At 41.1% G+C, this 15,008-nt stretch overlaps 1 protein-coding gene across 2 annotated transcripts in view; it reads left to right on the plus strand.

The window, feature by feature from the left end:
• Positions 1-15,008, plus strand: part of nes (lysophosphatidylcholine acyltransferase 3 protein nessy) — a 478,088-nt gene that overhangs the window by 419,933 nt on the left and 43,147 nt on the right. The window lies entirely within an intron of this gene.

Raw genomic sequence — 15,008 nt, forward strand, 5'->3', positions numbered from 1 at the left:
CTGTTAACACCACAACACAAACGGCTGCATTTCGAGTGGTGCCGTGACTGGAAAGCATGGACTGCTGATGAATGGTATTGCATTGTGTTCAGCTGTGAATTGTAGTTCTACACTACCCTGGATGACCATCGTCTGCATGGTGCTCACATGCTTAGTATTACATGTGAGTGGTGCACACAATATTAAAATGGTTGAGAACTGCTGGTCTACATGGTTGTAGTTATTTGGTTGTATCTTTACATTTTCACTTCATAAACACACCACAAAGAGTCGACTAGAGAGTCTGAAAAAGGATTGAAATGACCTGATAGCTTTATGACTGATACAGCACCCTGATCTCACCTCATCTGTCCATTTCACTGGTATTTCTTATTAATGAAATGCACTCTGCCTCCTTTCACACCTTCTCCGACCAATGGTGCGGGATGACACAGAATGTTGCAGGGAGCCTATTACTTTACCTCGGATGGCAGGCACAAATGTGAAGGCGTTATGATGTGTTGGTTCACATTACGGTGATCCTCCCTCAGGTTCCCATGCATTTCAACATCGCTCCACTGTCACATCTGAATGCCCAACAAATCTGAATATTGCACAATTCGACCAGCCAGTCAATTGGAGACACACAGTGAGGCCCCTTTCAAACTCTGTCAGGTGCTTATAACACTGTCTTACATGAGTACGTAGCATCTCCTTGTCCTTCACAGTGACCACTGTGCTGTTCACGCCCCTTATATACCCTGCCAGTTATGGTAAAAACACTAAACCCGATCAGCACTAATGCACTCTGGTAGCTGTTCTACCTGTCACAGAGAATTGCAACTCTAATTATTTAGGTACCCGCCAACGGTGTAATAATAATAACAATAATAATAATATTTGCTTTATGTCCCATTAACTACTTTAACGGTTTTCGGAGATTCTGAGGTGCTGGAATTTTGTCCCACAGGAGTTCTTTTACGTGCCAGTAAATCTACTGACACAAGGCTGACGTATTTGAACACCTTCAAATACCACCGGACTGAACTAGGATCGAACCTGCCAAGCCACTCAGCCCGGCTGCCAATGATGTGTACGTATACGAAGTTACATTGACATCTGACCATGTCTTCTGGGTGCTTCAGTTTTTTTTGTCAGGCAGTGTATATGAACTGCTTCTGAAGTGACTTTTCTTCAATAATAATAATAATAATAATAATAATAATAATAATAATAATAATAATAATAATAATAATAATATACCTCCATCGGGCGTATCCTATTGAAATTGGGGAAGCTCGCTGGCTCTGCCGCCAGCAGAGTCAGAGGGTAGTAGGGAAATAAAATACCACCGTGAAAAAAAAAACTGGTCCCTTGCTAGGGTTACGGCAAAGACTGGTAAATGACCAGAAGCCAGAAAACATCTTGAGGCAACCTCTAGGGCTAACAACCCTAGTTGTAAAAGGATGGGTACCCGTCCAAAGCAAAGTCAAGTTAAAAATCATGATGGCACAACATTTCAAGAAACATACCCCAGGGGGTAAATCTTCGGATAAATCCCTCGTCGTGAACGCCACGGCGCACGAGTCTCATTCGGATTGTGGGGGAGACTCGACATCATGCAAGAGACGAGTCGGAGCGTCTTGGTGTACCCCGAAGAGTCACAAACTCAGGCCAAAATCTAAAACCTTTCTAGCAACATTCAACATAAATTCACTTACACAAACTGGCAAGCTGAAAACTCTCACCAAAGCTCTTCACGAAAATCAGATATCCATAATGGCCCTACAGGAAACAAGGTACCCAGATGAAGAGATTTTTTAATCTGAAGGCTACCGATTTTTCAAGAGCAAAGCGCAAAGAGGAATCCTCAATGGAGCTGTGATGCTTGGAGCATTTGCTGTTAGGACCAAGATCCTTAAATCGGTTGCAAATTTCGAGCCTGTAAATGACAGATTGTCTATACTCACAATTAAATGCGCGAACAAAACCTACACCCTAGTTAACGCACATGCTCCTACAAACGATAAGAACAAGTCTGATCCAGACGAAGTTGATAATTTCTGGGACCTACTGGATGAAAAATTAAACAAAATCCCCAAACACCATGTCAAGCTTCTTTTGGGTGACTTCAATGCCCAACTAGGTCGTGAACAGAAATACAAGAAAGTTATAGGAATATATATTTATTGAACGAATCAACGACTTCCCGCAATTACGGGTTGCCACAATGGACAAAGTAAAGCATATCAGGATAGAGAAAGTTTTTATCATATAGAAATATAGTGATAATAAGGATTTCTTAGATTATGGAGGTCCGAACAGGTGAGATTTCAGGATTTGTACTGATCCACGTATGGTGGTGGTAACTATTCTTTCAATGCTGTTGATGGGCAGGTCGAACTTTTTCCAGAATTCTACGAACAAGGCAGGTATTGTGCCACGAGCACCAATCATTAGGCCGATAATCTCTACTTCATTCAGCTGGTATTTATTTTTGTAGAACGGAATGGTGGGCGCGTAGATGTTCTGTTTTTCAAGATGAACTTCAGTAGACTGGCCGACATGGTGCTCGAATCGGATAGTCGGATCGATAATGAAGCCTTTCGTGTCGTTATCTTTAAAGGCAATTATGTCAATTCGTCTTGTGCTCCCTGTCGTAGACAAACCGTGGACTTCTTCTTATACACGGAAGTTTTTGCTACGGAGTTCTTCTGCAATCAGTGATCTTATCTTGTGGTGACGTGAGTTTCTCAGTACTTCGCCGTAGGGGCAAGAACCCAGGACGTGAGCCAGTGTTTCTTTCTCTCTGACGCATCTGAGACAGAGGTTTCCGTCCTGAGTTCTGCGCGGGATAGTTCATACTGCAGAAACATTCGATGTCATCTTGATTGCCTCTCGCCATTCGCTACAAGAAAGTCCCTGGTGATGCCTAATCCAATTATTGGCCGGTGTGTACTCTTTATACAATTCTACACCGATCCCCTTCTGAGGCAAAGAGCACCAAGTTGCCATTTCACGACTTCTTAGTTCTTGGCGGATTTTTCTTGGATTTGGAAGGTCACTGCCTTTATTGGAGAATCGGTTAATATCTGTGATGTTGAGGGCCTGTAGACAATGCGTCGTTTCGGATGTCAGATCACGCATCTTTAAAACGTAGCTATTGCTGGCTCGGCGAAGAGCGTTGCATGCGCTTATTTGTTGCAGGTGTACTTCCCAGGTTGCTTTGAAAAGTCCGAGGCCTTTGAATCTTAAATCAGAATACAGAGAACTATCGGGTGTATCCGTGGGTAATTGCAAAATTTCCTTTAGGAAGCTCTTTACCATTTTGTCGGCGGTTTTCAGGAAGCTAAGCGGTACTTGTCTAATTTCAGCGGTCTGAAAAGCATACACGAGAGTGGGACTGACTGCTTTGTTCAAAACAGTGAACTTTTGATCTGCCTTTAACAAAGGTGAGGCTGTAAGAGCATCTAACTTCTTGTGCAAGGTTTTTAAAGAAGTGTTTGCATCAAAGGTGAGTGTTTCGTTAAAAGTGACACCAAGATATCGAATTTCTTCTCTTTCTGTAACAGTACTGACCTTAAAATTGTCATGAATATCGAGCACTCCGTCCACGAGTTTCCCCTTTTCAATACATATGCCCACACATTTGTTGGCATTTATCTGTAGACCGATTTCCTGGAACAACGTGATAGCGATGCGTGTCAACTCAAGAGCCGCTTCCTTATTTTTGCCAACAATAACTGTGTCATCGGCGAAACCTATAATACTAAGAGGGGGCAATTCTGCAGAAACTGATTTGCCATATGCTTGTAGTAGGTTTTCTTCTGTTATCTCATCAAAAATGAAATCTGTGGCCAAGTTATACAATGCTGGCGATAATGGTGATCCCTGCATAAGTCCTCTCAACAAGCGAATTGGCTTCGTTTTACCCTTAGTGGTTTCGATCTGTGTTGTATTGTCAGTCTGTAGATTGATGATTAGTTCCTTCAGTTTAGATGGAAGTGTCTCGCCAGCTAGTGTTAGATTTAAGTGCTCATGTCCGATGTTGTCAAAGGCTTTTGATATGTCTAGAAAGATCACGGTAACATCTTGCTTATCTGTCTTTGCTGTCTTGAGGAGTCCTCTGAGAATGGAAGTATTTATAAGGCATCCTGGCTGGTCGTTAAAGCCTCTTTGGTGTTCACTGAAAGTTACAAAGGAGCGCAAATGCTGATCTAATACCCTTTAAATAACACGTCTAATTACCGAACAGATCGTTACCGGTCTCCAGTTTGACAGACATTCGACATCGCCTTTCTTATGTATCAACACGGTTCTAGCACTCTTTAGACACTGGGGTATTTTGCCTGTTGAAAGCATTCTAGTCGCAATGATTGCTATGATTTCGCATACCGTGTCGTCCCTGATGACACGTACTAAGCGGTATCTACTGCAATTCAACGGCAAAAGACTGGTTTCCATTTGCAAAAATCACAACCTGCAAATGACTTGGCGTTCTCCCGTCCAAGCTCTCGGAGAGTTCCAAATTGATCATGTTGCAATCTCCAGGAGAAACAGCCCTGAGATTATGAATGTCAAGGTAAAGAAAGGCATCAATGTGACCTCAGATCATTATATGTCTCTTATCAAATTCAAACCAATTTCCGCAAACACAAGGAAGACAACCAAACAGATCACACGCTTCGACAATGATAAACTTCGGCAAAGGGTCGAGGAGTTCCAGGAGAAGGCTAGACCAAATGACTGTGACTTTAACAACACCAAAATTCTCCTTGTTGAGGCCGCCAAAGACGTTGCAGAAATCAAGAGAAGCAAAAAGCATGCCTGGCCGAGGAGTTCCAGGAGAAGGCTAGACCAAATGACTGTGACTTTAACAACACCAAAATTCTCCTTGTTGAGGCCGCCAAAGACGTTGCAGAAATCAAGAGAAGCAAAAAGCATGCCTGGTGGAATGGTACCTGCGAGTCAGTCCTCCAAGAAAGACTCAATGCGTGGAAACAGTACTACTCTACGAAATCAGAAAATGAATGGGAAACCTACAAAACCCAACGTGCCCAAGCAGCTAGGGTGTTCAGAACTGAGAAACGTAAATACGAAAAATCTCTCATTGAAAAGATAGAACAAAACTTTAGGAAGAATGAAAGCAGAGAGTACTACAGAGCCTTCAACCGCAAACTCACTGGCTATAAACCACCATCTCTATGCTTTGAGCGAAAGGACGGCACACTGGCGACGTCAAATGAAGAAAATTGCAGCATTCTGGCAGATTACTTCAAGAATTTACTTAATTGCTCTAAACCGCAAAGCGCCATTGAGACCAAGGAACCCTTACTCAGGTACCCAGATTCCAGACAACCCGACAGAGATGAAATCAAGCGCCACATTGCCCGTCTCAAAAATAACAAAGCGCCGGGGGAAGACTCAGTAGTAGCAGAACTCTGGAAATATGCCCCGGAGGAATCACTTGATATCTTGCAAAAGCAAATAGAAGAAATTTGGAACAAGGAGACCCTACCCGAAGATTTTTAAATAGCTTTGATCCATCCATTACACAAAAAAGGCAGCATGAAGAACATCAACAACTACAGAGAATATCTTTGCTACCCGTGACTTACAAAATTCTATTACTTGCCATCCTGGAGCGTTTGGAAGCACAAGTCGAATATCAAATAGGTGAATACCAAGGAGGGTTCGGAAAAGGTCGCTCAACAGCCGAACAGATCCAAAATCTCAAAACAATCATCCGATATTGTACACCAAGGTCCAAGCAGTATGTGTCTGTCTTTGTGGTGTGGACTTTAAGAAAGCGTACAACTCCATTTACCGGGAAGTCCTGCTAAACATCTTAAATGAATTTGGAGTTGATTTGAAACTGCTGGCATTAATTAGAGCCACCCTGACCGATACAAAATCCAAGCTGATGTTCCACGGATGTCTCTCGCATTCCTTTGACATCAAAACAGGAGTCCGACAAGGTGATGGGCTATCCCCGATACTCTTCAACTGTGTTCTTGAAAAGATCATCAGAACCTGGCGGGTGAGATTACAGGAAACCAACTACAGTCCATTGAGAATAGGAAACAAATCCAAGGGGATCGCAACAGACTGCTTAGCATTTGCCGATGATATTGCTGTTCTCTCAAACGACATAGAAACCACTAGAGCTCAAGTTGAAATTTTAAAGGAAATTGCCGAACAAACTGGTTTGCAGATATCGTTCGAGAAAACAGAAGTAATGACTAACATCAAAGAGGCTCCACCAAAACTCCATACAAAATACGGGGACATCACCCGAGTAGACAAATTCAAATACCTGGGTGAGATCATCATGAGAAATGGACTGGACAAAAAAGCACTTCAGGAGCGAGTACGCAAACTGGAAATAGCCTACCAAACATCCCGCACAATCTACAACAAAAAATGCCTTTCCCAAAACACCAAGATACGTCACTATGAAACAGTTCTGAAGCCAGTAGTTCTATATGCAGCCAAAACCCTGTCTCTAAATGCCAACAAAGGACTCCTTGAAGAACTGGAGAAAAGAGAACGCAAAATTGTAAGAGGAATCTTGGGATCAAAGTACAGAAATGGAATCCATCAAAAGAGATCCAACAAGGAAGTCTACAGCAAAATAGAGAAAATTACCGACACAATCAGAAAAAGACGGGCACGATTTTACGGTCATCTGAAAAGAATGGACGGAAGAAAGTTAACTAAAGAAATCTTTCACTTTTTTGATTCAAACCCCAGAACCACAATTCCCTGGTTTAGAAATACCAAAGAAGTCCTGCAAATGCTACATATCTCAGCTGAAGACGCCCTTAACAGAGATCTCTTCCGCAAGAAAATATTGACGAACAGGCTAAACCGAGACGAGCAACCGAAGAGAAGACACGGTGCCCCATGGACAGAGGAGCGTAAGCAGGCCCACTCACAAAGAATGTGGGAAATTTGGGCTCTAAAGAAGGCCAAGTTCAGTGTCAAATGCAACAAGACATAACGTGGTCCTTGATGGCCCCAGCGAATGATATATATATATAATAATAATATGAATAAGATCTGGTGAGTTCTGTTTTCTTAAAATACAGGAATTTTTTATCTGTAGGCTAACTCATACGCAGACAACCATTGGGCCTGCCTCACTACACATACGAGTGACTAGAGGTATTAAACACACCTTTCATCCTTACAAAGAGTTTCTGAAGTCAGAAATCCATTTGCAGTTTGTCATTAAGGTATTATCTTATAACATTAATCTATAGGTTTTACAAAATTTTAAAATTCTTTCACTGGCAACCAAACTTACAATCATTCTGTTATTATTTATTCTAATGTGTTTACCAGTGAATATAACTACCTCAAGGATCATACTATGGAATGGTGTTATTCTGAAAAATTGTTTAAAGGCATTGTTACCCATGTTAGTAAGACCCATCCAAATATTCATAAAAAAACTAGGCGGTATTTCGGAAAGTATATAGAAAATAATCACCAAGATTCCCAGAATCTTGAGTGACCAGATTAATGAGGACCGTTTTAATGGCACTGAATATTATATGAATCTGTATCCCATGAAATATCTGAATTTCTGGCAAAAGTGGTTCTTTCACTACCAGGACCAAAACACCGTGCTGTAAAATACCGTAATGAAAGGAAGATGCATAAAACAAGTAATATCAATTCTTTCTCAAAATCAAGCAATCCAAATTGGTTAACCCCTCACTGGGCGAATAGTTTCCTAACGCCACACACCCAGTGGATCAGCGTAACTGGAATATATGCTATCGTGCACGGTAGCTTGCAGCAGATGTAACCAACCGATAGAGGATGCAGTTTCATTAAGTTAATTTTAATTAATTACTTTTTTGGCTGCGTGGTTTGAGTCACGTAGCTGTCAGCTTGCATTCAGGTGAAAGAGAGTTCGAACCCAACTGCCGGCAGCCCTAAAGATGGTTTTCTGTGGTTTTCCATTTTCACACTAGGCAAATGCTGGGGCTGTTCATTAATTAAGGCCATGGTTGCTTCCTTCGCACTCATAGTGCTTTTGTCGTCGTGTCGGTGCATGTGAAGCAAATTGAAAAAAAACCCCTTTTAATTAATTTCAAAAATTGATTACAGTAGAGTCTCACAAATCTGAGTTTCATGAATCCGAGGTTCCATTAAATCAGAGTGTTGTTTGAATTTTACCTTTTGCAAATATAAAATGAGTTTTTTTTACAGCATTTAATTCCCTGCTTATTCCCGCCATGTCATCGTTCTGTGCGTCCTCTCTACTGAGATCATGCGCGTGTTTGTTGCCGTGCCTGAAATTAAATGTTTCAAGAAAGAAAGCTCTGCCTATTGAAACGGTTTTATTGCTGGACAACGCAGGATCATACCAGATGAACAGAAACTGGTATGTGATGGAATTCGTGCTTTGTATTTGCTACAAGCTATGGATCATAGCATTTTGGAATGTCTTAAAAAAAAGTATTGGCACCACCTATTGCATTCACTCCTGAAAGCAACAGAACGTGAGGAATACATCACAAACTTCATCAGGCAGATAACCATGACTGACATAGTGTATTGGTTAGTAGAATCATCGGATGAAGTAAAGTCAGAAACAATCACGAAATCACAGAAGATGATTTTAGGAATGGCTGTGTCTGCTGACAGTAACTCTGATGACAGCAATGATAATGAAATTGATGACATACCAAACTTGTCAGATCTAATCTCATAGATAACCAGATGAAAAGATGCTAATGAAATCGAAGTTATGAAATGGATGAAGCAGTCCAGCCCCATCAGACTATATCCACCCCCAAAACGGCACAGATATGCGGCCTCTGCATGAACACTTGGCTATATATTTGCCGTATTGAACTCCCAGTGGCAAAGGAGAGGGAAGAGGGCAACAGATTAATTGAAACTTCACAGGAAAACTCGTTCTTAAATTCAGTGGATCACATACAGGTAACGAATTTTCCTCGATGTCCGTACATGGTATGTAAACAATGCAGTGGGTCAGTATGAACTTACAGATGCATCAGTCATTGAACTGTTTAATACCGAGCTCGATAGCTGCAGTCGCTTAAGTGCGGCCAGTATCCAGTTATTGGGAGATAGTGGGTTCGAGCCCCACTGCCGGCAGCCTGAAGATGGTTTTCCGTGGTTTCCCATTTTCACACCAGGCAAATGCCAGGGCTGTACCCTAATTAAGGTCACGGCCTCTTCCTTCCAATTCCTAGGCCTTTCCTATCCGATCGTCGCCGTAAGACATATCTGTGTCGGTGCAACGTAAAGCAAAAAAAAAAAAAAAAAAAAAAAAAAAAAAAAAAAAAAAAAAAAAAAAAAAAAAAAAAAGAAGAAATGTCTAATGAACCAACGGAAGATAGTGAGGAAGAACTTTCAGTATAGATGGCGCCAAATATGTCTCATAGCGAGGGTCTCACTATGTTGGAGGGGCACAACGCTACATAGAACAACCAGAGGCAACTCCCACCGACACCTTGCTCTTCAAGCGATGGCGTGACCTTGCTGCACAGAAACTATGAAAAATTCAGAAACAGAAGTTAGTTGCGGACTTTTTAAAGAAAAACAAACCTTAATACGTGCCTTAACACCATAAGAAATGACAATACAGGACCTTAGCTTCAGTTGTTTCTGATTTTTTTTCATGGTTCACAATTTTCCCTGTGTTTCCTCGTGTAGTCCGAATTATTCCAAATCCGAGGTACCCCCCCCCCCCCAATTTCCTCGGATTATTGGGACTCTACTTTATTGGTAATTTTAAAATCAATAAATATATAAATCAGAAGTTGCAGTGTGATGATTTAATTTTAAAATCAATAATTTAATAATATTTTACTGTTAAAATAATTGTTTTAATGTATTAGAAAAGGTTATAAAAAATATATACAGATGAACAGTCAAAAATTATTTCATCTCTGGAGATGTGAAATATAAGAAAGTTCTCTTACGATATATTCAGCTTTGTACAGACAGCTAGATGCGTTTTGTAACACGGCCCATAGCTCTTATTTGTAGTGTCAGTCACATTCACTCTGAAATTATAAGGACATGGCATGCTCCAACATAGCAGTGGGTCAGTTGTAGTCTACAACATTCATGCCTATCATAACAGCTAAGGTTTGAATCCAGATGCTTTCCGTGGTTTCCCATTTTCACACCAGGCAAATGCTGGGGCTGTACCTTAATTAAGGCCACGGCCGCTTCCTTCCAACTCCTATCCCATCGTCGCCATAAGACCTATCTGTGTCAGTGCGACGTAAAGCCCCTAGCAAAAAAAAAAAAAAAAAAAAGAATCCAGATGCGAGGGATTTTTTTTCTTTTAATTTTTTCCCCTAATGAATACACCGTGATGATGTCAGGGAATGAACACACCAAGTTTGGCTGAGCTAACTTTCATGCTGAACACTTCACTCTATTCTGGCATGGCACATTATTTGCACACATCAAGAGTGCTTGTGCTACACGACAATTTTAACATTCATTAAGGCAGCAATTCATTGTGGCTTTTTGCTTAGGTCTGTTCAGAGATGGATACAGCTGTGGCAGGTGTCAGGGGACATTGGATGTCAGTCAGGTCCTGGTTTAAAGCAGGTTTCTACTAGGGAAGAGGGCAACAGATTAATTGAAACTTCACAGGAAAACTCGTTCTCAAACTCAGCGGATCACAAACAGGTAACCAATTTTCCTCGATGTCTGTACACGGTCTGTAGACAATTGTGAGAGGCCAGACTCCAGTGCAGTAAAGCTGCTGTGAATTGTAATTGGGATCATTTGATCTTCTCTGATGAGACTTTTTTAATTTCGGCAGAGGTCGGGCTGGTTTATGTTTACAGGCCACTGGGAGTCCAATATGGCAAATATATAGCCAAGTGTTCATGCAGTGGTCACATATCTGTGCCGTTTTGGGGGGTGGATATAGTCTGATGGGGCTGGACTGCTTCATCAGATAGATGACCTTCTCACATTGGACCAGTATTTAGACATTCTGCAGAATAATAGGGTTCCGAGTGTGAGAGAGCGTTATCCAGATGAGGTAATATAGGTTGTGCAAGGCAATTCCCCACTCCACACAAGCGGTTGTGTTGAAGACTGGTTTTCTGAGCAGGACTCCATTGAACTGCTCAGTTGGGTCCCTTGAGCTCCCAACTTGAACTCCTTTGAACATATGTGGGCAAGGTAAAGTAAACTTGTGTCCTCATCCTGAGGTGTGCCGCTCTTTTCAGGCACACCCCCAATGGAGGTGAGCTGCATGTACTATTTCAACCACATACCAGCCCTCCTGCCATTCTTAAATTTCTGACAGTACCGTGAATCGAACCCAGGCCACTGAGGACGGCAGATAATAGTGCTAACTGTTACGCTACGGAGGCGGACTGTGGGTAAAGTGAAAGCGCCGTACAAAGGAACACTGGCTTCACCCTCCCCCATGTTAGCATGGTATTTTTGAAGCGTTACGTTGAACACATGCGAGGAGCTCGACCTCAACGAAGAAGAGTTTGGAAAGTGTGTTGTGTCAATGCCATGCCAACTCCAACAAGTTGTTCTAGCTGATGGATTCTGGATGGGGTGTTAAGTCATGTCTAAAACAGTCCGTTTCAGGACTAACATATTTAAAAGAACAATGCAAAGATTTTGTAACAAATATAAATACAGTACACACTTCTTTGGTTAATGCAACACACCAAAAGATTTAAAAAAAAAAAGTAATGCGTAGAGTAGGACTCGAACCCTGGTTCTCATTTTGACAGGCAGGTATGTTTCCTCAGAGTTAATTGGCACTCAAATCATGTGTAATATTGTAAGGTTATTCCCTGCTGTGCATGGTACGTAGCATATTTACACTTTTATAACTGCCCCATTGAAGTCTCCAACAACCGTAAAAGTAGTTAGTAGGATGTAAACACAAATAACATTATTATTATTATTATTATTATTATTATTATTATTATTATTATTATTATTATTATTAACAGTCCTTTGAGGGGCCAGTGATGATAAACTATGCGGTCATTACAAGCATTTGGAGTGGAAATGCAAAGACGTAGTATGGTGCAGTTACACAATAGTACTCAAATCCCGGATCTCACTCACTAATACTGACACGCTGTGACTTGCTTCACATCAAGCTTCACTTGCCAGGCATGTCCCTCACTTCTCACATTTATTTGACCATTATGCCATTTTCTCATCCATTTCATTATATTCTTTTATGTTATTCTGATATGCGGGCAGTTGTATTTTGTCAGGAACATGTCGTTTAACAGTAAGCGAGTTGAATCACTTTTTGTTGTAGCTGTACTGCCCTCATAGCTGTACTGCCTCACCCGAGGGTGATGATGCCCGATACAGGGCTTAAAAAAATTTTATGCATAAATTTTTTGATTGTTCAACTGTAGAGATTGTAAAACTTCTGTGGTAAAAGAGGGATATGATAGAGAAGCAACTATCTATAAATGAATGCGGGCAGCATCGCAATTTATCTAGTTTTTCTCAAAAGTATTTTGCACCTGGGTGGCCATTCCAGATTCGTCCATTGCATCACTGTCAGTATGTTCTAAAAATTTACGTGTGATAAACTTCGTGGTCTTATCCGTATTAACTTACGATATAGTTAGGCAAAATTTCTTACAAAGAAATCACAAAAACTCAACCACTTATTCAATACAGTATGTATAACATTCACAATCAGTACATGTTTGGACCCTAATTGGGCCTTCATAAGCTGAATAATTTAAACCAAGTTAATAGCTAAAACAAACATGTTAAAAATTAACAGCATTAATAATTTATCACCATCATATTAATATTGGTTAACAAAGTCCAAATACATTAGGATTTATGTCCATTATAAAACCTTGATTACGAATCTTCAAAACACATCAGCCTTATAAAATTCTGATTAAAATTACTGGATACACCACAAAAACTGAAATGGAGAAGAATTTCTGGAGAGACTGAAACAAAAAATTCCAGTTATTGAAGTAGGAAATGTGGAAGATGAATGGCCCATCTTCAAATGGGCATTTGTAAATGGGGCAGAGATTGCCTGTGATAGAAAATTGATGAGAGTGGAAGAAAAGGAGACACCGCGGTGTAGTGAGAGAAGCAGTGAAAGAAAAGAATAAAGCATGGTAAAAATGGAATAGAGATAAGGAAAAGTAGAAAGCAAAAGGAAGTATCTTGATAATAAAAGGAAATGTAAACAATTTGTATGACAATAAAAGAAGAAAAGTTGTGAAGAAGTTACACAAAGGATGGAAACAGATGGAGCTGGCAGTAAAAGAATGCTGTGTTGAATTATACAGAGAAATAGGAAAGAAAGAGTTTATACAAAGCTGATGAAAGAGAAAGGTGGAAAGATGATAACACATCCAGAGGAAATAAAGAGATGATCGAAGAAGTATTTTGATAAACTGCTGAATGTGAGAAATTTTGCTGAGGAGACGGTAGTAATACAGTGTGATGACTCTACAGTAGATGATGGTATTACCATGTCATAGGTGGAATTAGCAGTCCATAAAACAAAAATGGGAAAGGCATTAGGAATGGATTAGGAATGTGGAAATGATAAAGGCTGCTGGACTTGTTGGACTACAATGGGTGTACAGGTGGTTAAAGTGCATATGGAGACAGAAACATGTGCCAGACGACCGGGGAAAGGGAATAATAATACCAGTCTTCAAGAAGAGGGACAAAAACTTGTCTGATGACTATAGAGGGATCACACTGTTATCACAAGTGCCAAAATACTGAAAGGTTATTAGAGAGTAGAATGAGAAGAAAGGTAGAAGAAGAGTTGCAAGAGAAACAGTATGGCTTTAGAAGTGGAAGATTTACAGTTGACCTAATCTTCAGCATGAGACAATTATTGGAAAAAAGTTGGGAATATGGAAAGGATCTTGTCATGACATTCATAGAACTAACAAAGGCATATGATACTGTTTCCAAGGAGAAGGTGTGGGTAACCATGGTCAAAAAGCGACTGGGTACACAAAGTGTAGATATTCTGCATGCAGTGTACAAAAATTTTGTCAGCAGGGTACAGACTCCATTTGGAAAGAGAGAATTGTTTAGTAATGAAACAGGACTAAGACAGGGGAGTGTGCTGTCGCCTTTTTTGTTTCTTTTGGTTATAGACGAAATTGTAAAGAAGACAAAGAAGCATGCAGTCGCTTAAGTGCGGCCAGTATCCAGTATTCGGGAAATAGCAGGTTGGAACCCCACTGTCAGCGGCCCTGATGATGGTTTTCAAACCTTTAGCCATCTGTGTACTGCGAATAGACGACCTCAGCCTAATGACATACCTGCGCATGCGCTACAATCCGCCATACAGTCCTTTGTGTGCATCCTACTGCGTTACTAGTGTACTGTAGTCTGCCAGTGCAGTAACGTTGTTAACAGCAGTGCGACATGTACCAATACACAACTGTGGAAATGACTGACGTGGTGCTTGCATACAGCAAAGCAGATTGCAATGGTAGAGCTTCTGCAAGATTGTATACGGAACGTTTTCCAAACAGACATACTCCACATCATTCCTTGGTCGCGGCCATCGAGGGGCAACTAAGAGAAGCCGGACAGTTCTACGTAGGTACCTTCTGCCTGAGGTGTGTCCATTGTACAGTAAAGTAGTAGCATTTTGTTCTTGTTATTTGCGAATACGTACTATCCCCATTCTACTCTTTGTCCTCTGTTAGGCGCCAAAACGTGATGCGGGTCATCCATGCTCGGCTCAAAAAGTACAGTGAGAAGAGGACGTACTGACAATGTCCGAAGAGGACCCATCCACCAGCACTCGGCAAATGGCACAGGCGCTGCACACTGTTAAAAGTGCCGTGTAGTGTGTTGTCCGTGAACAGCAGCTCCATCCATACCATCTGCAGAAAGTCCAGACATTACAGGAGGAGGACTAAGCATGACGAGTACAGTTTGCGCAGTGGTAATTACAACAATGCTTACTCTAGCCACAATTCCGGAGCTTGGTGCTACCCCAAGAACAACTCTGTTCA

This window comes from Anabrus simplex, chromosome 2 (assembly GCF_040414725.1).
Source record: "Anabrus simplex isolate iqAnaSimp1 chromosome 2, ASM4041472v1, whole genome shotgun sequence".
Classification (NCBI taxonomy): Eukaryota; Metazoa; Arthropoda; class Insecta; order Orthoptera; family Tettigoniidae; genus Anabrus; species Anabrus simplex.